Here is a 24,776-nt window from a genome sequence, read left to right on the forward strand (position 1 = left end):
CTTTATTGCAATGGGCAGATGGGGGGCACTTCCGGGCCCCATAACTCGGGACCCCCTGCTCCAATCGTCACAAAACTTGGGGGTTCTTGCAAAAAGGGTCCCCTCAAGCTACGCTGAAAGTTTGGGACCTCTACCTCCAAACATGCCTCCCCGGAGTCGTGGAAAGGCACAAATGTGGTTTTAATGGTTTTAAACGGCCGAATTCCCCCCCGAACTCCAAATCTTGAGCCGAATTCCACAGATCCGAATCAGGGGAGTTCAGACTTCGGCATTTCCCGAATCAAAACGGGCCAAATTTTGCCGAATCTGAATTTTACCGTTGTTTTTTTTCAACAGCCCTAAGACCATGAGAGGGAGGGCAGGATGGAATGAGCCAGTGCTTGGTTATTGTAGTCCTTTCTTATATGCCCAGGGTAGTGCTGATTGCCCCTTTGTTATCAGGAAGGCATTTTCCAGCAGGCCAGATTGGCCCAGCGATCCTGGAGGTTTTTTGCCTTCCTCTGGGCATAAAGCAGGAGTCGGTGGGGGAGCGGGGAATAGCTGTGAATTTTCTGCATTGTGCAGAGGTTTGGACTAGATGACCCTTTGGATCCTTCTAGCTCTATGTTTCTTTGTTTCTATGGTATAAACCATGGAATTGCAACAGGATACACATTACCAGCCAGGGCAGACTTCCATTTCCATTTGTCACCCTTTCTTGTGAATCAAGAAGACTGTCATCTCTCTGTGTGTCTCTGTCTCTCTCTCTCTCTGTGTATAGATAGGTATAGATATAAAATACCCCATTAAATGGCAGCATGCCTCACTGTGAAGTGGTGACTCTGCCCCTGTCTGCAGTGCCCCGTCCTCCCTGCTCTGCGGTCTGACAGGAGGGGCCTCCTCGGCCTCAGACCAGTCCGAGGGAGAGTCAGAGCTGTCCTCTCCCTCGGTTAGGGTTGCCAGGTCCCTCTTCACCACCGGCGGGAGATTTGAGGGGGATTTGAGGCAGAGCCTAAGGAGGGCGGGGTTTGGGGAGGGGAGGGACTTCGATGTCATAGAGTTCAATTGCCAAAGCAGCCATTTTTCTCCAGGTAATTTGATCTCTATTGGCTGGAGATCTCCTGCTACTACCTGGCAGTTGGCAGCCCTACCCTTGGGGATGGCAGGGTTGTAGGCCATCCTGGGACCAAGTTGCCCTTGGCTCCTTCCTCCCCAGCCTCCATTCCCTCTCTGCCTTAAATAGGGAGTGTGGTGGGAGGACTCTACCCCTGGCCCACCCCTTGCTCTGCCCCGCAGAAGTCCATATTAAGCCCTCCTGGAAGGCCAATCCTCTGTGTCTGCCTTGCACAAGTGTGTGGGCGTGCCCCGCCCACGCTCATCTGGCTCTTAGCTGGCCGGTGTCAGGCGTGTTTGCTGTGCAGACCTCTCCTGTCAGGTGGCCCCGCCTGCCTCCCAGCAGGCCAGTGGTGGGCATGTTCCCCGGCCTGGCGTTCCCCGCCACATGTCTTTGCCTGTCTCCCTGCTGGCAGGCATGGAAAGGGGCAGCAACTGCAGCTTTCCCTGGTGGCTCTCCTTCCCCATTGCTCGCCTGTCACACCTATTGCTGGGCCTCTGGGGAAGAGAGGTAGGTTGGTTTCGGGCTCTTGGGGAGGCCGGTGTGGTGGCTGAAGTCCAGAATGGGGCAGCAGGCCCCCGTTCCATGACACTCACTCTACCTCTAAAATCATTCTTATGCAATTGTCCAGCTTGATGATAGGGGTTTCTAGGAACCTGAAATGTTCTTCCCTGCCTTCCTGTTCCCCCCACTGAAAGGTAACCTTGGTGGGTTTTCCCCCTCCTTAAATATCACTGTTAATAGTAAGTGTCTTGAAGGATGCCTCCAGAGTCATACAAATTGCATTTGTATTCATGGTATCCACGTTCTTTCTACTCAAGTCTCTTAATGTATTTTACAACAACATTAGACAATATAATAAGAGATTTGTGGGAGCTTTTTACATACCATGATTATCTCAGCAATCACTTCAACATCTCTCTCTCTCTCTCTCTCTCTCTCTCTCTCTCTCTCTCTCTCTCTCTCTCTCTCTCTCTTTCTCTCTCTCTCTCTCTCTCTCTCTCTCAATATAGATAGGTATAGATAGGTATAGATATGAAATACCCCATTAAATTGTGCTTTTTCTTTCACATATGTGTATGAGAGAATGAGTGTACCATTCCACTGCTTCTACTAAGCCCTGCAGAACATATTGAAAAGAGGATGAATGATCCCACCCGTGTAATTGCAGAATACTAAAAAGGTCAAGGGAGCATATCAGACTTCTATTAACTCCAAATTGTCTTGCACTGGAGTTCTGATGTCCCCATCTTGTCACAAAGACTGGTCCAAGTACCCAAAATGGTGATGTTCTCATCTTGTCCAGTATAAATGACCAGACTCTCCATAAGGAGAGGCAATACATTTGGCTCTACTCAAGATGGTTGCTTTCAAGACTTTGAATTTATTTCCCTCTTTAGAGAATACCAAAATACATTTGAGGCCTCTGCTGAGCAGTTTTCTTTAAAATAGCATCACTTCATTGTGATATTGATTGTGCTGTTTAAGAAGGAGCTTTTAAAAAAAATGATTTGGAGTATCGCAGTACTGAATCACATCTGGTGTGGCTCTTTATTCTTGCCCAGATTAAAGTGCTGACAATGGAAAAACTGCAAGATCCAATGGCAGAAGAAGTATAAAAGTTGCTGATGGGTCCAGCAAAATACAGATAATATGTGATTCTCTTCCATTTATGTGTTCCTCTATTGTTTCACAATGTTGGACAGAAGAGGAAAAGCTGGAAATGCAGGCAGGAGACAACCAATTATTATACCATCTATTTAAATATAAAGATACGAAAAAATTAATCTTAGCTGGTAAGATATTAGAAAATTAACTAACTTTTTTAAAATAAAAAGACAAATTCTTATTTACTTTCTACATTGGTACAACCCTTGAATTGAGGAGTAATTTGTCTAAAATCTATTTATTGATTTAGATACTTATAGCCCACTTTAGAAATGTATACCCTACTTTCCCCCCAATGGAGACCTCAGGTGGCTTACAATATTGATCTCCCATCCTCCATTCAATGGACACAGTCACAATCCTATGAAATAGGTTCAATTGAGAGATAGCTACTGGCCCAAATTCATCAAGGGGGCATCCATGGCAGAGCAGGCTTTCAAATCTGGGTCTCACAAACCCTAATCCAACACTGTAACCATTAAACAAATGGTACTGCCCTTATTAGACAATCTGTCCATTGTAGAAGAAGTTGGCCATCAAGGCTAGGTCAGAACCTTCTCCTTCATAAACTAATATCCCACAGGCAGGGCTTCTGAGATGGGAAATATTCATAAATGGGATTTCATACCTGATTTTAAAATAGTAATGTTTGAATTGAATGTTTGATTTGGCTCTGTTGTTATATAATCCCTAACTGATAGTATACATCAGCAGAGGCACTTCTTTGAATAATCTCTTCATGAACACGAAGAGATGATTCACGAATGAACATTTGCCTTCTGATAAAATTAGTATTGGATGAATACTGATGACTATTTACTAAGGGCTGACTGGGCATAGAGTGACTTAAGGAGGTGGTCACCTAGACTGCCTGTTTATACAGTTAGGTGAACTTTACCGAATATCTGAATGCAGAAGCCTGATAAAGTTTTCCACACAGAGAGGATGACTAAAGGTATAAACTTATTCTGCACATGACAGTATGCCATCTGTGATAAGTTTTCACAGGGTAAATGGTCATCTGCAGGGCCTTGCCATTTTTACCTTCACCCCATCCTGCAAGGCGGGTTAGACGGAAATAAAATGATTGGCCCAACGAGCTCCATAGCAAAGTGGGGATTTGAACCTGGACCTCCCCAGATCTAATCTAAGACCTTTTCCAGGTTATTTGCCACAGGTTTGATGCTTTTGGGAATCAAGTAATTTCCTGCTTCCCACCAGCATAATGGTGCATCCACATTACTTTATGGTTATGATCGTTCCCAAACCTGCTTTGCTGGGAAGTGTTTTTTTTTTTTTTTACATTTTATTCTAGCAATTCACACAAATTTATTTGAAATCTGTTGCAAAGCATTAGTTGAGTTCTCCTACTTGTCCCCGTTTCCCTCCCTACACATAAACGTTGACCCTGAAGACTGGAAAAAAATGTTTTGTGGTATGATGGACAATGCAACTCCCAAGCCTCTGTCCAGAAGAGCATGCATAAAATAAAGAAGGAGGCATGGTGTTTCCCCCTCCACTTTATCTGTCTGGACGAGCCATTCCTGGTCTGGTTGGCACCATCATGGGTCTGGATGGAGGTCTCATCATTGGAGGCCCTGGCATCATTGGCATGTGTCCTCCCATAGGTGGTCTCATTCCTGGAGCAGGTCCAACTGGCATCTTTCCTGGGGGAGGGGGACCCATCATTGGCATCATTGGAGGTCCACCCATATGGGGTACTGGCATCATACCAGTGGAGGACCAGGGGTATTTGGGTGGTGGTGGTATCATAGCGCCTCCTGGAGGTGGAGCGGAAAATGGAGTGGGTGGGATTTTCTCTTGTTGAAATGCAGCCGTTGTTTTATCAATCTGGCTCTGTGCCTGTTCTTCCATCCATTTTTGATAGTAGTCTTTCACATTCTCTTTGTGCTTCCTGCTGCTACAATGGGTTTTTCTCACAGATGGAGTCATGGGTGAGGTAAGTATCACAGTAATCACAATAAAACTTGGGCATGTTGGTCTTGGACAATGTTCTCCCGGCAGCACGCACTTCTCCCGGAAATTTTGCTGGGACGTTTTGAGACAAATGGTAACAAAGCCTGGATGGCTGCTGTATGGGTGGGAAAGTTCAGATTTCTCCCATCTGTGATGGATGGGGAGAGGTTCTGCACCTTTCTGACTGTCACCAATCGCCTGCATTCCTGTTTGCTGTGTGGGCAGAGCAGCTAACAGCCAATCATGACTGAAGAACCAGATGGGAGGGGGGAGTGTAGGGTTGCCAGCTCTGTTGGGAACTACCTGGAGATTTTGGGGGCAGAGCCTGAGGAGGGTGGAGTTTGGGGAGGCAAAGCGGTCGTTTTCTCCTGGTGAACTGATCACTATCGGCTGGAGATCAGTTGTAATAGTAGGAGATCTCCAGCTAGTACCTGGAGGTTGGCAACCCTAGGGGAGTAAGAGAGAAAATCTACACTGTCAGCTCAGGACAGATAGGGGCTGAGCCTTCAGAGAGAAAAACTGGAGGGATCCTGTCTTAGAGTCTAACTTGTGTGTTAGCAAGCTAAAACAGGGAACGAAGGAGACAGGGTATGCATCTCTAAAATGTTATTTGGAAGAAAACCTGTCTCAAGAGACTTTGAATACCTCTCCTCAGTCTGTCTTGTGTGAAAAGCAAGCTAAAACAGTGAAAGTTTAGAGATAGGGTTAGTGCTTACAGATAGTGGTGGAAAGTGCCATCAAGTCACAGCCAACTTATGGTGACCCCATAGGGTTTTCAAGGCAAGAGATGCTCAGATGTGGTATGCCGTTGCCTGCCTCTGTGTAGCAACCCTAAACTTCCTTGGTGGTCTCCCATCCAAATACTAACCCAGCCTGACTCTGCTTAGCAGGCAAGAACTAGTAAGATCAGGCTATCCTAGGCCATCCAGATCAGGGCATCTGTGCTTACAGATAGACCTGGCAACCATATATAAATTACTGGTTAAAAAATCATGGAAAAAGCCCACCAATGGTGTGCTCACTGTCCACCTTGGAGAATAGGGGAGGGGAAATGTGGGAAAACCCACCATGAGGTAGCCACAGCAACAACAGGTTTCAAAAGGAAAAAAATGCCATGTAGAACAGGCCTAACTCTAATACGTGTGCCACATATGACTGTGGTGGGTTCTATAAATAATGTATGGGATTTGTGATGGTTTGGAAGAATTTTAAATTCAAGAGAAACACCAATGTAGAAGAGGCAATAGAAGAAGCAGGCCAAAGGCAGGTGTCCACAGTGTTGGGGATGAAGGAAGGAGACATATACTTAGAAGGCAAATAGGAATGTAAAAGGATTTTGCAGGTGTATTTAGAACTTTGAATGAGGTGTTTCAACCTGAAGAACAAAATTATGGCTGCTAAACATGTACATCTTGCAGACCAAATCGGACAGAAAAAAATAGGCATCAATATTAATTCCCCCTTTTTCACGGTTTGAGGATTAAGTAGCTCCCCCCCACCAGTTTACACCATTTCTTGCTGATCATTCCTTTGTTAAATACAAGACTCAGGATGATGAGTTGATGCCTGGGTTGCAAACTGGGATGCAAGAAGAGCTGGAGGCTATAGGAATGGCAAAATATTGATTGGTTTGGAAATGTTGCATTCATAGGAGAGTCCTTTGCAGACCGCTTGGGATTTTCACATGCATTTTAATTAATTTTGCAACAATGGACACAACTGGCACATAAGGAGACATTACAATCAATTGAGGAAGTGAAAAATGCTAAGAATAACAGACAAAACAGTTGACTGATATTGCCATAAGTGAAGCAGCAACATGCAAGGTGTATTTATTTTATTCACAAATCTACAAACCAAGCACATTCCAACATCAGGCATCAAATCTGCCAGCCTTGTCTAAGATTCTGCACCTCAAAGAATATCAGCTTCTGTGCAGAGGTGGCACCCCTACTAGGGTTGCCAGATCCCTCTTCACCACCGGCAGGAAGTTTGGGGGGCAAAGCCTGAGGAGAGCGGGGCTTGGGAAGGGACTTAAGTGCCATAGAATCATTGTTTTTGAACTAGTGGTTGGCTAAATTTTCCTACATCAATAAACTTACAGAAAGAAGCAAAGGGGAAAAATAAGTATGTTACCATTTTCCTCACATTTCTGTAACTATGGGAGCTATCCTAGGCAGGTCTATTCAGATGTAAGACTCATTTTGCACAATGGGGCTTACTCCCAGGAAAGTGTTTTTAGGACTGCAGATTATGTAACGGAAATTGAAGTGTTTTTTAAAATGAATAATGAAAATGAGCAATGTTCCTTTTTAGATATCTGAGAGTTAATTGAATCTCTTCACATTTCTAGTTCCTGGAAATGTATGAGCGTACCAAATTACTGCTTTCCGTTCCTTGTACAACCAAAGACAATGTAATGATTTGCTTATTGTACTAATTGCACGTGGCTTAAAGGTAAAATAATTAATGTAATTATTGACCAAGCAATTATCCTTCCATGTACTAAACTAAAGCTCACTGAAAAGGAGCTCCGTATAGTGACTTCTAAAGCTAGGAAATGTATGCAGCTGGAAACCTTAATAAGATTAATGAACCCTGAGCAACACTAGGTGATTGTTGTAAAAACAAACAAACCTGAAACTAAGGACAGGAACAATGGGCACGGAATGGAGGGAAACTGAATGCACAGACAGAATCCCAGAGCTAAGTGGGCATGTAGTGGGCAGCAATTTTAGAAATACTTTGAAGATAAAGGAGACTGAGATTTGAGAAGAGTTGATTAAAAGCTATTCAGAGCAAATGCTAATTTTTACCGGGCGCGGCGAGTAAGAATCCGTGGAGCAAATTGAAATTCTAAATGCTAGGGAATACTAAAAGCCTCAGTGCTGCAGATTCAATTAAGTAGCTTAGGAAACAGACTTTACATCTCCTGTTTGAGTTCATTTAATCCCCAGCTTCATAGATGTGTGATTTAACAAACATTTTTGCTAATGCACATTCAGAGGAAAAGTTCCTATAGGAGGGTGTCTGGAAGCCTGATGAATGCTATTTAAAATCAGGTCTCGGCAGGAGACCAGCAAAATGATAAGTTGATAAAATTCCAGCATAATTCTTAGGTCGCTGATTTGCATGTTGTATTTCAGCCATATTTTATGTGGAGGTATATTAAGCACCCATGTAAAATATGGCTTCCAGTGCTCTCCTCTTTATGCAATGAAACTTCACCTGGCATATTGCAACTTGACATACATAGAAGGAATGGAGATTTTGCAAGGTTGAACTATGAGATGGTGATTCAAGCTTTTAACAGATATGTTTGTAACAGCAAAGCTAAATGTGTGGAATTTCAATATAAAAGTGTATGGTTTGGGGAAGAATAGCTCTTATGGCTTTTGCATACCAATGGCTCAGCAGATATCCAGAAGCACTGAATGAAACAAGCATTCTGTCTCAGTGCACTGTAGGTGAGTGCATTGGCTAAGATTAAAGCGCGGATGAACTGTGTGGAAGACCTGGTAAAAGCAGCCAGTTTCCTTAGGGGGAATGCAATTTAAAGTGATTTAGCTACTGCCTTCTAGTGGGAATGCTTCGTTGGCTTTACTTTATATGAATTAGCACATCTTCCATGAAACAAAGGTTGTTAGCACCTCTCTCTATACTAAGTTCTTCTGTGAAAGCATGCACACAAATTCCATTAAAGCTAATTAAGTGAGAATCAATCGTCAATTAAAGGCAAAGATGATGGCTTCCAGGTGAGAATTGGACTAATTCTTAATTATTCTTTATATTTTAGCTACTTTTTTCCATTAAGGAAATTTGTTTAGGAGAGCTAGCAATAGCATTTGTTTGACATCCACCTCACCTCACCCAAAACACAACATTCTGCTTCAGTTCTTGTCACTCTGTTGTTTTAACAATCCTTTGAGGTGGCTTAGGCTGAGAGAATGTGGCCCAAAGTCACCTACTGAAGTTTATGGAAATTTGAAATCAGGTCTCTTCAGTCCTAGTCTAATGGTGTAACTTCTATACCATGCTAGCTCTGTGTGCTGCTTCATATTACAAAATTGATGATCATAGGGGTTTATATGTAGAAAAATGATGTGCGTGTGCTAGGTAGCCCTGCTAAATCAGAGCTTCTCTTCCATTATACACACACGGCAATATGTATGGGGACAGTCATCTTATCTTAGGTTCTGTGCACTGCTATCCCCAATACCACTATATGGAAATCATTTTTGTTTTGGAATTTTGACTCACGTGAAGTGGCTCTGCCATGCCATATACAAAGGGTTAAAGGGGGACACATAAAGTAACATCTGTAACTTCCAAAGTGTTAGGTATTTGTTAAGTGGTATTTTTTGTTGTTGTGTTGTGCCATAATAAAATTGTTTTTGAGCACCTGTTTAAGGTTTATGCCTCTCTCTTTTTTTTGCAACCATGTATAGCCTCTACTTATTTTGTAATAAGTAATGTAAACACAAGAAAAAATAGAGATAGTTAATGCAAGATAATTCAATTCCCCAGAGTGTTGTAACTGAACAAGTTCTTAAGCGAAATACCAATTTGGGTTACAAAGTAAAAGAAATGCTGATATCTGTCACGTCAACTCAGAACACGGTGTTTCAAATAGACTGTTTTGTGCTGCTGGATAGAACAGCAGGTATTGAACAATGTGACCCAAGTCAATGTTCAACAAGAAGGAAATTTCTTTCATATTTCTGTTATCTTTTTTTAATGTCACTTGTTTCACTCATTTTGCTGTCTTTTTTTCATCATAGTTCCCTGCTGGACATGTTCCCTCAAGGGCTTATACTAAGTGTCTCATTTGATCTTTTATGCATGGGAATTTTACCTTGGGTTTGATGCTCCCTTGACCCACATTTTTCTGTTCTGAATTCTCAAAATACTATGCATGGTAGTTATTTGCCCTGAAGAAAGTCCTGGAGTATCAGGAGTAAGTTTTTGTGCTGCAGAATCACCAGCACAAATCTGGAGTGTCTGAGTCCCTGCCCCTTGAAACACTGCTTTGTAATTGGCTGTAGTCTGCAAAGGGGTGTACTAAAAGGAATGGCAGGATTGCCCACTGAAAACAATGGGAGAGGCTGGAAGGCCCATTGAAGATATGGGAGGCAAGACTGCCAATTGACTTGCATGGGCTCCATTGAAATAAATTACAGCACAAAACAGTTGCAAAGAAAATGCGGAATGGATTTTTCATTAAGGTTACTTGGCCCAGATAGACGACTCTGCTCTGCTACAACCTCTGGGAGTAGCAGAAGTGTTCTGGGACTGGAATGACAGCCCTAGAGCGGAATGACAGTGCACTCTGGGGGCTGTCAATCCAGTGTCAGAGGGTGTCATTCCACTCTGGGGGCTGTCATTCCAGTCCCAGTGCATAGATTCTGTTCTCTGGGACCTTATTCTACTCTGGGGGCTGTCAATCCAGTGCCAGAGTAGTCTAGCTGGGCAAAGTGATCTTAATGAAAAATCCTTTCTGCATTTTCTTTGCAACTGTTTTTGGCTATAAAGTATTTCAATGGAGCCCATGCAAATGCAGCTAAATTGATTCTTGATTATGCAAACGCTCATTTTCTCCCTGCCCCATGGCTTAGCTGGAAGAGGAGGGGGAAACCCAAATGCCTTGTGCACACAAATAGCTACAATGTGAAACAAGTTGATCTCAGAGCAGACTTTAAATCTATGGCAAAACAGCATTGGAAGAACCCAAGAAAAGTGTCAGGTGGGTACGAGGTCAACTCTGAAGGACAGAAAACGCATGCATAGCTCCAAGGAACAACTCAGTCAGTGTGGGGGTGAACGTGAGTCAAAATACCCATGCAAAAAGGACCATTATGATTTATAATGGTATCACTTCAAATATTGGCTGGCAATTTCTTTGTTAGGGTTAATGGTTGCAAATGGCTGGAAGATACTAATTGTTCAGAGGTTTGCTTAGGTAAACATGGGGGTTTAGAGAAAGTGACCCCTCCCAGCTGAGGAGAGTGGGAAGTTTCATGTGTATGTGTGTATAAAATGGAAAAAACAACTGCAGCTGTTGATTAAAAACTTAGTTAATCAGGTCGCATTGATCAATTAAAAGCCTTCAGTGTCTAAACAGAACCTTTGATTCTGTGTATAGTTGGGAAACTCAGCTTGCATAATATTCAGAAGGGCCTAGCATGGAAAAGAGAATGGATCATTGTAAGCTCCACTGATTTTCAAAGGACTAAGTGATTGCTAGTCTGCTCATATCTCTGAAAAATAGAAAAGAGGCTTTTAGCACTGTACATAAAAGGCACACATTTTAATAATAATAGACAAAGAGATTTTAAAAGTGGAAAACGGACACTATACTGGCATCAAATAATAATATAATAATAACAACCACAGAAACAATAACAACAATAATTTGCATTTTAAAAAAACCTCCTGGAGTGATGAAGTAGGACTCCTTGGACATTAAATTCAAACATCCTACTTTAAGATTTTGTTGGGTAGTTAGTGGCACTGGGGTGATGTCAATTACATTGAAAGGCCACCTGTGTAGATCTGAGTCATTCAAAGAGGGCACAGACCTCTCACTACATGCTTTATTTATGAGTCCTCAATCATTGCAATGTCATTTGAAGTTCTTTGTTTGCTTATGAGGAACTGGGGGAAAAAACAAGTAAAGGAGACATTAAGAATAGAGATTTGTAGTTTTTAACAAATGAAATGCCTTGCACTCTATGTGTTATTATTGCATATCCAAGCTTTCATTTTTTTATAATTGAAATCTTAGGAAAAAAGAAAGCAAGTGTGCAAATATGACCAGATTCACAATTTAGGACCTTTAGAGCTTCTCGATAAACTTACTCAAGGCAAAATACAGTAATAACCAAAGAAAATGAAAAACTGGAACTCATCGCTGTTATAGCCCCTTAGATGAAATTGTGGATGCAGAAGTAGCCATTTGCAATATGAAATGACAAGCTGCTAGATTACAGCTATTTTTAAAGGTAACATCTCTAGTCAAGAGAGGCTATGATCAGGCCACATGTAAAGTAAATGCTAAATATAAACAACCTTTCTTGAGTTGATTTTTTTGTCCTTATTCAAAATAGCCTTGTGGGTAAAACTAAGATTGACCTGTGCTGGTAGCTTCTGACTACCCTTCCCCCCCCCCAAAAAAAAATAACTCTGATAATACCTTCTTTCTTTTTGTGGTTTGAAATGTATTTTCTTATTGACTAGATTTCACCATTTTCTGCTACCATCCTAATAGTCACCAATGGGATGTACTGTAAATGCACCCCCCCCCCCAAATGCCTTTGGACAGAAAAATGAATAGCAAAAGCAAAGATGAAAGACTGGATTTATTATTTCTATCCACACCTCTCAGAAACCTTCATTAGTACATATCCTACTAAGGGCTTTTCTGCATGGTTTTTTTTCCATCACTTTTGGCCCCATGCTGATTTGGTTTATCCCTGGATTTCCACATGCATTTTTGTGCCTTTAGTTTTCACTTCAAACCCCCCCCCCCCCAGCTCTTTTCAGACCAGTCTTACCTCATTGTTTTTCTGGAAGCCAATTTTGAGTCAGCTTTTTCCTAGTCTGTATTGTTTCTATCAGTTTTCTTTGTCCCACCAAGCTCCAGCCCACTTTTCAATGATTGGACTGTTTTCATCATTAAACCACTCCTTCTCTCCCACCCCCAAGATAGGAGACCTCAATTTTTAAGAGTCCTAAAATATTGATATAATGCTATAGTGTTTGTAATGATAGTTTAAGCAGCTTCTCTGAATTCCTAGCTTTTATTTTTAAAAATGTTTCTAGCCACTTTTTCCTTATATGCCTTTTCCATTGTATCTCCATAAGGAAAGGGGAGACTTACCTTTTTTTAATGAAATCTGGGAAGCATTATGTCAATATTTTAGGACTATTTTTTAAAGAATAAGAGGCTGCTCTGATGCTACTGATAACAATACCAATGATGACAGCACCCTCCTTTGAAAAGCCTCATTATTTAAGCCACGTGCAGAAGAAAATAAACTGACTCCACAACTATAAAAATGAGGGGGGCGATGTATGGAAGAGCATTGCCCTGTTATTCCAGTGCTTGTGGATTGACTCCCAAGAAAACCAGGAGTAACTTAAGCATGCAGAAAAAGGTCTAACTTTTTAAAAAAGATCTGTGCCAGTAGGATAAGTGGGTTCCCAGTTAGACTGGAGCATGATTAGTATCTGGAGAAAGCAATTTTTTTTAGTAAAGAGATTCTATAGTTCACATCTAACCCATGGTAGAGGCTACCTCATTTGGCTATAAGTATATATTGTAGCTCTGGTCAAGTCATTGTTTGGTATCCTACCATTTTGCTCAGAAAAAAATGAAGTCTTCTTCCTGCCCAAAAAACCTTCCTCTAGCTTAAGTAGCTCATTCACCACAGGGAAAGCCACTTGTTGAAGGAAATGTCCTTAAACTGGGGTAAGGATTCAAACTTTACTGACTGGGGTGGGAGGATGCAGGTCTTTTTCTTCCTGCAAATGTTTCCAGATAGTATCTTGTTCATCCTCACATTACCTCTGTGTAGGACTTTCACTGCAGTGGGATGATTCACATACTCATTTGTCCAAACATCCTGAGTAGGGGGATGGGTACAACCACCACAGCATTTAGAATCAAAAGCCCCATTTAGATAAAAAAAATTGCTGAAAACCATTTATTCCTGCCTGAACCACTGTATTTCTCTGCCAAATGGGCAATGATGATACACTGATCCAGTGAAGATCTGTCCGAGCAGAAACCAATCTGTTCCAAGGCGAAATTTGGGGGGGGGGGGCATTCATACAAGAAGAAAACGTATCCAATAAATGCCTCACATAAAGCTTACCCACATTGACAGGAGGCTTATTGGTTGACAATTCCTGTTATTTTAGGGTCTCCTTTTTTTAGAAAATAGGAACAATTATAGCCTTAGTCCGGATTTCAGACACACTCCCTGTTTTATTAATAAGAGAAAAGAGAGCAGAGAAGCCCGCCATTCTAAATACTTTCTAAACTCTTCAGGTGGGAGTGTGTCAGGGCCCAGGGCCTTTCCAAACTTTAATTGGCTCATTAAGCAATTAATTTTATTTAGGCTCACAGGGGGGCATTCTAGAAGGTCTAAAAGGATAAATCTGAAAGCTCAAGAGCAGCAGCTGATTAATCATAAAATGCTAAGGATAAAAGTAAGGTTGAATTAAATAGCATTTGGGAAATATGATTGTTTATTTAAAATGATGTATTAATAGAAACATAACTGATAGACCCTGAGTAGAGCAGATTGGTCTTGTTCTGTGTAAGGAAAAAATACATCATGGGTTATTTTTTGTTTGTTTTTAGTGCTAGGGTTTGGGGGACCGGAACAGGGATTGATGAACCAGGATTTCATGGATCTGCACTAAGGAGGAAACAGTACATAGTACATAAGAACATAAGAAAAGCCATGCTGGATCAGACCAAGGCCCATCAAGTCCAGAAGTCTTTTCACACAGCGGCCAACCAGGTGCCTCTAGGAAATCCACAAACAAAGACGACTGCAGCAGCATTGTCCTGCCTGTGTTCTACAGCACCTAATATATTAGGCATGTTCCTATTATACAGTGGAGTTGGTTTTCTCATTACACATAGTTTATCTACTCATTTGAACTGTGACTCCAAGTAAATAGAGAGTACAGCCAGTATTAGTTTAGTCTTTCCTCTATAAGCCCCAACAAGAATGATCCATCAATGAACAGAAGTGCACCTCAGACGTAACCAAGTACATGCTAGGTTGTGCTTAATTTCCCACCATGTTATTTCTTACAGTAAAGATATAACACCTTCTTATAACCTGTGATGTATGCTAGAAATTCTCCACAAATATGAGCTTCAATATTGATTCTGGGAGTCTGACTTGCAGTGTCAAGTAAAACCCCTTGTCTCATTTCAGAGTCTTCTAGTATGTTTGATTGTCTACAGTATATGGTTGATATTCTGTGGTACTGTATTGTAGGTTTCTGTGCAAGCAGCAGGAGTGTAAGATCCTAGTGTGTGCAATAGGGATACAGTTCTGCCTTCAAGGAGAGAAACTTCAGAGGGATCCTTTTTGATCCATTCCACCCTACTGGGCTTTGAATGTGACAGTTGTGACACTTTCTCTGCCCAGTCTAGTAGTGAAAGTTATTATGACAAAGGGAAAGCAGAAATGTAAAGAAGAAAAGATTCTTTAAAGGGAGTCAAGGATACCATTTCATGTAGAGTTATCTATATGGGTCTTAACTCAAGGAAGTGCAGACAGATTGTTTTCAAAAACAAATTATAAGTATGATCACCAGTGACATAGCTGTGTACCTTTCAACAAGGCTTTGACCTGATCATTTATCTTCAAAAATAAATTGCTTTGGCTTGTCCCTAGTTCTGAAAAAAAAATTATCTAAGCCTTACTTCGAGGCAGATGGAAGGATCTTTTTCATCGTAAAAAATCCTGTTGGTTCAGAAGTCTTACATTTCACATCTCTGATATTATGCACATTGCCCATCACCCATCACTTATGCGTGTCAAACAGGCAATTAGGTCTTCATGGTAGCTCAAACTAATTTAAAAAAAATCATATAGAAAAAATATCTGTAGAGTATAATCTGAATATACAGGGGAATAAACCTCAGTAAATGCCATCTCAATATTCATCTAGTATAAAATCCTTTCAGAACAGAAAAATCTTTAGGTTAATACCGAAGGAGGCCCACAGTCAAGGTACAATGGCTTAAAAGGCACTCCTGTGTTTCCTGCCAACCTATCGCCCATGGAAAAACACCATACCTAGATATCAGAGTTCTGGAAGCTTAATGGAAGCACTCCCAAGACAAGTAGGGCTTCACAGGACAAAAATAGCACCTTAAATTGAACCTGGCAATTGGAAGCCCATGCAGTTGAGAGTGAACTGGGTTTATATTGTCATTCTAGTGCTTCCTCAAAAGGACTCTTCTAGGCAAATTTTATATCATCGAAAGTTTTAAAACATTTTCAAGGGCAAACCCCATGTAGATTGTGGTAGAAACGGCTGAAGTTTACAGACTAGCCTCACCTCCAGGCAGCTTCGAACATTTGTTAATCTGTGACAATGTGGAGTCCAGATGCATCCTCCCCAGACTGTAAACCTGATCATTCTGTGAAAGTATCTAAAATTGGTGAAGCACATATTCCTGTATTAGCTTTGCTTCCTACCCAGAACACTTCTGTCTTGACTAGATAATGTGTCAAAGTATGAATCCAGTCCTTCTGGATGTTGCTTAAGTGCTTCAGTTGTTTCCCTGGATTTAGATGGATTGGAGAGAGAAAGCTCTATATGTGTCATTAGTGTCCTGGTAGCCCTCAAATCTCTGAGCTATCTTGCAAGGTGACTTCATGTAGATATTTTAAGAAGCATGGGGGACAAGACCAGCCATTGCTGTGCTCCACAGTCCCATGGCTACAGGGCTGAGCAAAAGTCCTCCAGCACCACTTTCTGATACCTCCTTTCAAGAAAGAACTGAAGCCAACAACACATTGACCTTCTAAGACCCATCCCAGCCAAAAGGATACTCTGCTATCAAAGGCCAGAGAAAGCTCCAGATGGACCAGCAGGCATATACATCCCCTGACTGTTAATCATCATAGATCATATAACAGACAGTTTCCATAATATGTCCAAGTCTGAATCCAGATTTGGGGGGTGGGATCTGGATAATTAGTCTTATGCAAGAATGTCTGGAGTGCCTAGTAGCATGAAGATATTCACACCAAATGTAATGACTACTTTTCTATGTGTTTACCTATATTGTGTGGATTCCTCTGCCATAAACTTATAGTACATCTCCCCAAACCGATATGTATTCATCTTCTGGTCTGGAAACTATCCCCATCCTCTTTCTTGCATACCATTCCCAAAGTGATGAGAGTACACTGATGTGAAGATGCAACCATGTCCAAACAATATGATAGTTCTATTTGTTGTTTTTTTTTTGAGGGGGGGGGGTTAAGACTGCCTTCTTGTTGGTTTGTTCTGCAGAAAATAGAGGAGTAACAACTAAATAAACAAATATTGCATTAATGAAGTTTGCATGAATGGACCCTTTAAATTTCATCCAAAAATGCATCTGCAAAAGCCAAGAGTTAAGAAACATAGAGCTTGATTAATTAATCCAGGGAGGTAACAACTGATAGAAAGAAATGAGTAAATAAAAGCAGTGCAAGATTGGATATCTATTGGCCAATAAATGGTCATGTTTTCATGTTTGCAGTTTTACAGTTTTTAGAATGAGTGTAGATGTCCGTTAGGATAAAAGAGGTAATCGGGAACACTTGTTATTTCCTGTTTGAAGTCCACCATTATTTAATTATTTCATCCATTTTTAAAAAAATGTGGCTGTTGTGGTAGAGCTAAACGGAGTGGATGTTTTTACCTTACTGCAGTAATAAAACAAGTAATTAAGCTGTTGAATCCATTGCTCAAGTAAGCCCCTTAATGAACAAGAGTGGGAGATTAAATCTGTTTCAGATGGTTGTATAGGTATCTTATTAGAAAATAAAGGAATATTTCTATGGATGCTGAAATGAACAAGTTTTATACAAATATTTTTCTACAATCATCATTTATATAGATATAAAAAACTTAAACGTTCCTTGATCTGTCTCAGCTCTTTGTGTCATATTTTCTTTAGAACCATTTGTTCATTTTCAGAGCAATTGTGGGGGAGTGTGGTTAAGACATGCCCGGGGATGGCGCAGCTGCACCCCCTCCTGAGTGGCATGCTGCCAGGCGCAGCAAGCTGCAAATCCTTTTTTTACAAAAAAAAAAAAAAGAAAAAACCCGGTGAAACTGCTCCATAGGGTTTCATCGGGCTGCACCTCCAATTTTGCAGGCATAAGTTGGCAGCTGCAAAAGGCAGCACTATGCTGGCCATTGGGCGTAACAAATAAACAAACAAACAAAAGGCAGCATTCCCAGGGTGAGAGGGCTTAGAAAGCTGACTAATGCACCCTAGGAACACCCTCTTCGGTTCCAGCATGAACCTCTGCCCTGGAGCTACCTCTGCAAGAGGATCTGCTCCTGTGTAGGTACCACTTTAGATGCTAGTTCCTAACAGCTTCTCCCCCATCAGGATTGCTCTGCTCATTAGTAAACAGATCATGTGATTGCTCAGCTATCAACACTTAGTAAGTCAGAGAATACTTTCCATTTGGATTTTGCTCTTCCAAAATAATGTAACTCCTTTTGTTTAACCAACATTTTCCAGTTACTGGAAATTAAAATCTACTCACTACAGGAAGTGATAATATTACTATGATAAGGTGGAGTAGCCTGGGGTGAGATATGCAAGGGAGATCTGTTGGATTCTATAGTGACCAATGCAAATAAAATATAAAACAGGATTATGTAATGAAAGTAAATTTCAAGTTGCTTCACTGAATGCCTGGCAATGTGTCCTGGGCTAATGAGAATAATCAGCCTGCCTTTTATATGTACTATTAAGCCTCAGAAAAGATCTAAAATTGAATCTAAGACTTCTGCATTTTATTTTTGTTCTGTTGCTAAAGCAGTTAGTGATTGTAAGCCTCGTCATTAGGGTGTCCAGGTCCCTTTTAGCCACTGGTGGGAGGTTTTTGGGCCAGAGCCTGAGGAGGGCGGGGTTTAAGGAGGGGAGAGACTTCAATGCCATAGAGTCCAATTGCCAATCAGCAGGAGATCAGTTGTAATAGCAGGAGATCTCCAGCTACTACCTGGAGGCTGGCAACCCTGCTCTCCATTGAAGCCTGCCTGTGCATGTTAGGATCTCAGTCATTTCAGACTGCTATGCTTGTTTCTTTCAGTACGTGTTAGCTGAGTGTTTGTCTTGGAAAGGCAAATAAACAAGCAGTCGTTCCCCCACCCTTCCTATCACAAGTGCTGAAGTCTGCAAAATGTGTTAACAAGATGAAATGTAGGTGGGCTACTGAAGCACATGATCATCTACAACTCTGATACACAGCAGACAGCTCGACAAGTTTTGTTACGTTTGATTAGCTACCCAGAATCTGAACTGCATGCTCCTGTACCTTGGGTAAGGGTTATGCTTATAATTCTACTTAGAAATATTCTGGACCAACTCAGCATAAGGCAGTTGTCTATAGATATATAGTTGGGTGACATCTAAGCAATAAGAGTGGTGTCAGATGGAACTACTTATTTTAAAAGGAACAACAATGTGAAAACAGGCTACTGGCTGATTTCTGCAAAGTCCAGTTACTTTTTCTAAATGTTTGCGCTTCTCTTCTTCCTTACCATTTCTCTTCACGCAATCAGCAGATAGCCTGACTTGAAGTGGCACATTGCCATTGAAGAAACAGAACACTGAATGTTGGAATGAATGGAAGTATGACAATTTAATGCAACTGCCTGGCATTGTGTTTCCTCCTAATGTCCTGTCTCCTGTTCCACTCAGTTGCTCCTAATCTGTCCTTTTTAAATTATGTCAGTTTCTGCTCTTTCTCCATCTTTCATTTTATCTAGCGTCTTGGAAAATCACAAGTCAATGATACCAATATGGAATTCAAATGTATGGCATAGATAGCTATCATAGAGATTGTCTGAGCATCTTTCCCCCTGGGCTTAGAAGGGGGTAATTTTTCATTCGATTGCACTGTAAGTAAATAAGAGTTTTGCTAATATGGTCTTAGTTTCATCCAAAGAACAGCAGACAAAACAGAAATAGAGAGAACTGTTATTTCTCTGGGCTCTGGGCCTGTTTGTCCTGTCCTGAAGAACTTTAAGATGAATACCGTCAGGTCCCTGTGACTTGTTAGTTTGCATTTTCTAGATGTTCTAGGACTTCCTGCCTGTTTGCCCCAGTTCCTCATTCTCCCCTTCCCAAAACCTCTGTCCAGGAGAAGGAATCTGCCCTATATTTTCAACAGTTTCTCGGCAGTTTCTCGGCAATTGCTTAATCCTTCCTTATTGTTCCTTTACTCCCATTGTCATCCAATGGTCCAACTGCTTCCCTAGTTGTTTTCCTACTCCTAATGTACTTGATGCGGAGTCAGGCAAATTCCTCTGAATGTCTCTTGCCTTGAAACCCCCTGGGGTCACCATAAGTCAAATGTGACTTGACAGCAAAGAAAGGGGGGAATGTAGGGTTGTACAAAAAAATATTTTTTAGGTAAATGTTGGGTTTATTGGGCTTGAATTTTTTCAATAAATCCAGAATAAGCCAAATACCCATACTGGTAAATTTTGCTATTGTGCTTATTTCTGGGTTTACTGAAAAATTCGGGTCCATTATAGTCTATGGGGATTATTCTCGAAGCTCCTGTATGGGCATTTTTGGAGGTAGAGTCCCCAAATTTGCAGCATAGCTGTAAGGAACTCTCCTTAGATGGTCACCAAAGTGACCTTTAGGACAGGGGGTCCAATTTTATGGGCCAACAAAGGGGTTGCCCCCATCCTCCAGGCATTTGCAAGCCAAGCTGTCCGTCGGTTTTCAGGTTCAGTAGTTCAGTGTTGCAGAGGACTGGCGGAAAAAGCCGATTGACAAGCTGGCGCCTCAATGTCCGAGGGCTCCATTCATATCTGGGGTGCATAGCATGATGTCCATGCAAATTAGCTTCCAAACTGAGGAAAATGGCTTAAATGCAAGAAAAATAAGGCATAGAAAACCTTTCTTTTGGTGGCAAATGTCATCCTGTGAACAGTCCTTTATTATGGTAATCAAAAATCTGATTTCAAGAGATGGTCACGGTGTGGGGAAATGAAACTGTACTTGGGGTGACCTTCCGTTTCAGAGCAGGTTTTCAGGGTGGGGAGGGTGATATCGGAGCTAGCCGAAGTCATAACCAAGGCAGCTCTTGTGAAGGAGACTGCTCATCTGCACAGGCAAGGAGTCTTCTTCAAAAGCCCAATAAGTAGTTGTAGAAGCTCCCGTTTTTTAGTTGAGGGGTATATTCCTCCGGATGAGACTGGGTGAGCCCCATCTTTTAAAGTGCAGATCAGTCCACCGTTTGGTTGGTCAGACCAAGTTGGCTCCAATTACACAACGCTGACCTCAAAAGGGCCCCAATGATGGGGCCCTAACAAAACCAGTCAAAAAAAGATAGAAAAATGGGAGAAAGCACAGAGCCATGCCTCTGAGCAAAGGTGAATAGCCAAATCCGAAAAAGCCAAATATTCGGCTTTTTTAGGAATTGCCTATTCGGCTTTAGGCAGATCCCCAGGTTTTGGCATTCGGTAAACAAATCTGAATATTAGTATTAGTAATAATTTTAATATAAGAGATCAGTGCCTAAATGTATATGAGCTAGCAAAACAGACTGCCATAAACAAATGTTGGGTTAGCTGCATTTTTTCTTCTTGCCTAAATTGGCATTGATGTATTATGTCTCCTTGAAATTTCTTTTACTGTGTATTCTTGATCAATTAGATGAAAGGTGCTAAGTGGAAAATACAGGTCTAGTTAGTGTAAAGCAATGAAAGTAATTGGCATGCTGTTAGTTGCCTGATACGTTATTGTCACACAATAATATATACACTTCAGTAATATCAGCATAAAGCTTTCTCAGTACCCACCAGTAGATCCAGATTCATAAACTTCTACTCAGCACAGAGCTGACATTATTGCCCGAAAATCCTCATCTAATAAAATCAAGTGATTTTAATATCTTGCTTTCAACTGTTTGCCCTTACATTTCTGAATTGGAAAAATATGCCCATGCAGTCCATTTATCAATGTTTTAAATTTTGTTTTTCTATTTTCTTTTTTGGTTGTCAAGTCACTTCTGACTTATAGCAACCCCTAGTGGGGTTTTCAAGGCAAGAGGCATTCAGAGGTGGTTTGCCATTGCCTATTTTCCTGGCACAACCCTGGTATTCCTTGGAGGTCTCCCATCCAAACACTTGCCAGGGTCGACCCTGCTTCACTTCTGAGATCTGACGAGATCAGGCTTGCCTGAGCTATTTCTATGGCACAGGGTCCACACAAGGTACATTTTCTTGACCAAAGTTTAATTTTGCACAGACACACTTGTGGATGTTGGCACAAAACTCTCAGTCTTTGACTAGGCAGGTTTGAGCCTTCCAACAATTAAGCCTTGCTCAGCATGAAAACTTGTGAACTCAGCATGGAGGCTCTGTAAATCTCAGCCTCAGGAATGCAGATCTCAGAGATTTGGTAGAGGGCAGTGACTCAGCACAAAACAAACCCAATTGTGCTTGGCTCCTGTGTGTATGTTCCATAGCACTGGCTGCGTGAATTATGCACACTGACCTCTGTGTCATCGTTAATATGCCGTGTCTTTTCCAAAGGGCATAGGTGAAAGTCTAACACACTGTGGGCAACACAGACAGGTGTGCTATTCATAAATCACACTCCAGCTAGCTTCTCTTGTTTGTTCTTATGTCACCTCATTCTATGGCATCATTTCTCAAGTGTCCTCCTTGTTTGTGGCTGGATTGAATGTCTTGTTTAGATGGATCCCGATACTAAAACTACAATAGATGTTGCAGCATTGCCAAAGAGTGCCAAAACAATGGCTTGAATCTCCTGGAATGCCACAGCCCTCAGCTCCAAGCCAATGAATTGAGAATGCATCCTACTTTGAGATCTAGGAAATAACAAAAAATGAAACTTTGGACAAAGAAAGCTACCAGATGAAAGCATCGGAGCTGCCCCCTTACTTGGGCAAATGCCGTAATAGTACCATCACGTCAAAACAAAAATGTTGTCCTTGTTGCCAAAATAATAGATGATAGTCATCTACTTGATAAAATTTTGTTAACATATAATAGTGCCAGGAAAGAGGTGACAAATAATGTTAGTTAGGGATCTGCATTTGGATATTAACAAATTAAAAATGAACTAAAAATCCCTTTTATTTAATATACTTCCCCCTCCCTTCAAAGCGATAGATAGCTCTGCCGCTCACCACACAGATGCAATTTTTTGCTTTCATGTCTTGTCATACAGGCAGACAGTGTTGCTGATAGGGAGGCAGGGGTATAAGCAAATGCCTTATGTGCACCCCGGGATGCCAGGCAGCATCTACTGTGCCATCATAATGTGTGTGTACTGCAATTAGTAACATGAGAAAGAGAGACACAAGGGCTAAACTCAAGGTGAAAGAACTTAGTGATTAAGCTGGGGCTGATATTTCGCAATATTTTTATGTTCCCTAAAAAGGGTGAAAGATGATTTAGCTCTGCACTATTTCCCTGAGGGGGGGGGATGTCCCACTACAGCTTCTGTTAGCCCTGGTAAGGAAGTTAAATAAGCTCTAACAGAGGGACAGGGAAAGAAAGTGAGGATAGGCTGTTTAAAATAAAATGGAGTGTACTGTGCAGGGAAGAAGAAGAGGAAGAGGAGTTGGTTTTATACGCCGACTTTCTCTACCACTTAAGGAAGAATCAAACCAGCTTACAATCACCTTCCCTTCCCCTCCCCACAACAGACACCCTGTGAGATGGGTGGGGCTGAGAGAGTATGACTAGCCCAAGGTCACCCAGCTGGCTTCATGTGTAGGAATGGGGAAACAAATCCAGTTATCCAGATCAGGCTCCACCATTCCAAACCACCGCACTTAACCACTACACCACACTGGCTCCCCCCTGTATTTATCTATGCATCTATGTATCTGTCTATCTGTATGTCTAGCTATTACTTCATCCTTCCTGTAAAGAGCTCAAGGTGGTATACATATTTCTGACCATCCCATTTTTTCCTCATTTGTAAGGTAGTTTAGTCTGAGAGAGATTGGTCACCCAGTGAGCTTTAGTGCTGAATGGAGATTTCAATCTGGATCTGCCAAGTCATACAATGCAATCCTAAAGAGAGTTAACCCAGTCTAAGCCTATTGAAATGAATGGGCTTAGACCGAAGTAGCTCTCTTTTGGATTGCTCTGTTTGAAACACCACCCTGGCTCTCCTTACATCACACCATACCTCACAGTGAGTATGTCTTCAAGTCTGACTTGGAGAAATCAAGAGTGAGGGTTCAGTTACAGGGGGAAAGAGACTGACTAATTCAAGATTCCTTCCTTGAAGTCAGACATGTTGATCAGTAGCAAAAGGAATCTGTATCAGTAACAGTGGTGGAGAGGGGGAGGAGTTTTCTTGTGCTGGTAATGTTTTCCCCCTTTCCAACTGTCACTTTCCACCAACATCCCTCACACTTTGTTCCTAATCTTTTCCATGCATCGGCTCCATAGTTTCTTCTTCTACAAGTGAAGAGAATTAAATTGTTCTTCCAATTTTTTTTAATATCCTTCATTTTTAATAACAAATGAACAGGTGCCATGTAGCACCATTTCACATATTGTGCTTCATAACATTTTAATTTGCATTCAAATAAATGTAGTTGGTTGGATGAGTAGCTTCAATAACTCTGGTTTCCATAGTCGTGAAAGTCACTACGAGACATGTCAAAATTTAATTTGCACTGAAAAACAATGCTGCCTTTGTTCTGTCAAAATGAATACAATTTTGTACATTTGTCGAAATACAGTATCATGTAGCAATTACCAATATGTACTGCAATTATATAATGCACAATTTCACAAAGGTTTGACAGCACATGATTTGGCAGTACTACCCAGTCAGAGTTTCTCTATTTCATTTGCTAGATTGTATTGCTTTGTCATCTAATGAAGCACTCAGTTGTTTCCCTTTCCAGACAATTTGGCCATTTTATGTGATAAGTGCCCAAGAAATCCGCTTGTCAGGCTTACTAAAACTGGAACAAACTTTGTATCTAAGTCCTTTGACTCAGCAGAATTTCAGCAGGCATTTTGATTTGCTTGTAAATACTAAGTTTGGCTTCAGGTCAGGTTTTTGGAGCCTGATACACTTTCTTTTCTATACTGATGTAAACCAAAAACAATCTAGCCAAATACTAGAAGGGAAGGCTCAAGCCCTTTGTGTCTTGCAATTATAAGCTTTGAACTCTAGGCTATCACTCATTGGTTGCTGGTAATTTTGTGTGAGTACATTTAAACACAGGGGCCAAGGCAAGCCTCAGCATGACTAGGT

General features: G+C 41.3%; 1 protein-coding gene and 1 pseudogene across 2 annotated transcripts in view; one reads left to right on the top strand and one right to left on the bottom strand.

Annotated features, from left to right (window-relative positions):
- FSTL4 (follistatin like 4) overlaps positions 1–24,776 on the top strand; it is a 524,276-nt gene that overhangs the window by 203,664 nt on the left and 295,836 nt on the right. The window lies entirely within an intron of this gene.
- On the bottom strand, positions 4,252–4,793 carry LOC130490418 (U1 small nuclear ribonucleoprotein C-like; annotated as a pseudogene).

Source organism: Euleptes europaea, chromosome 1 (assembly GCF_029931775.1).
Source record: "Euleptes europaea isolate rEulEur1 chromosome 1, rEulEur1.hap1, whole genome shotgun sequence".
Lineage (NCBI taxonomy): Eukaryota > Metazoa > Chordata > Lepidosauria > Squamata > Sphaerodactylidae > Euleptes > Euleptes europaea.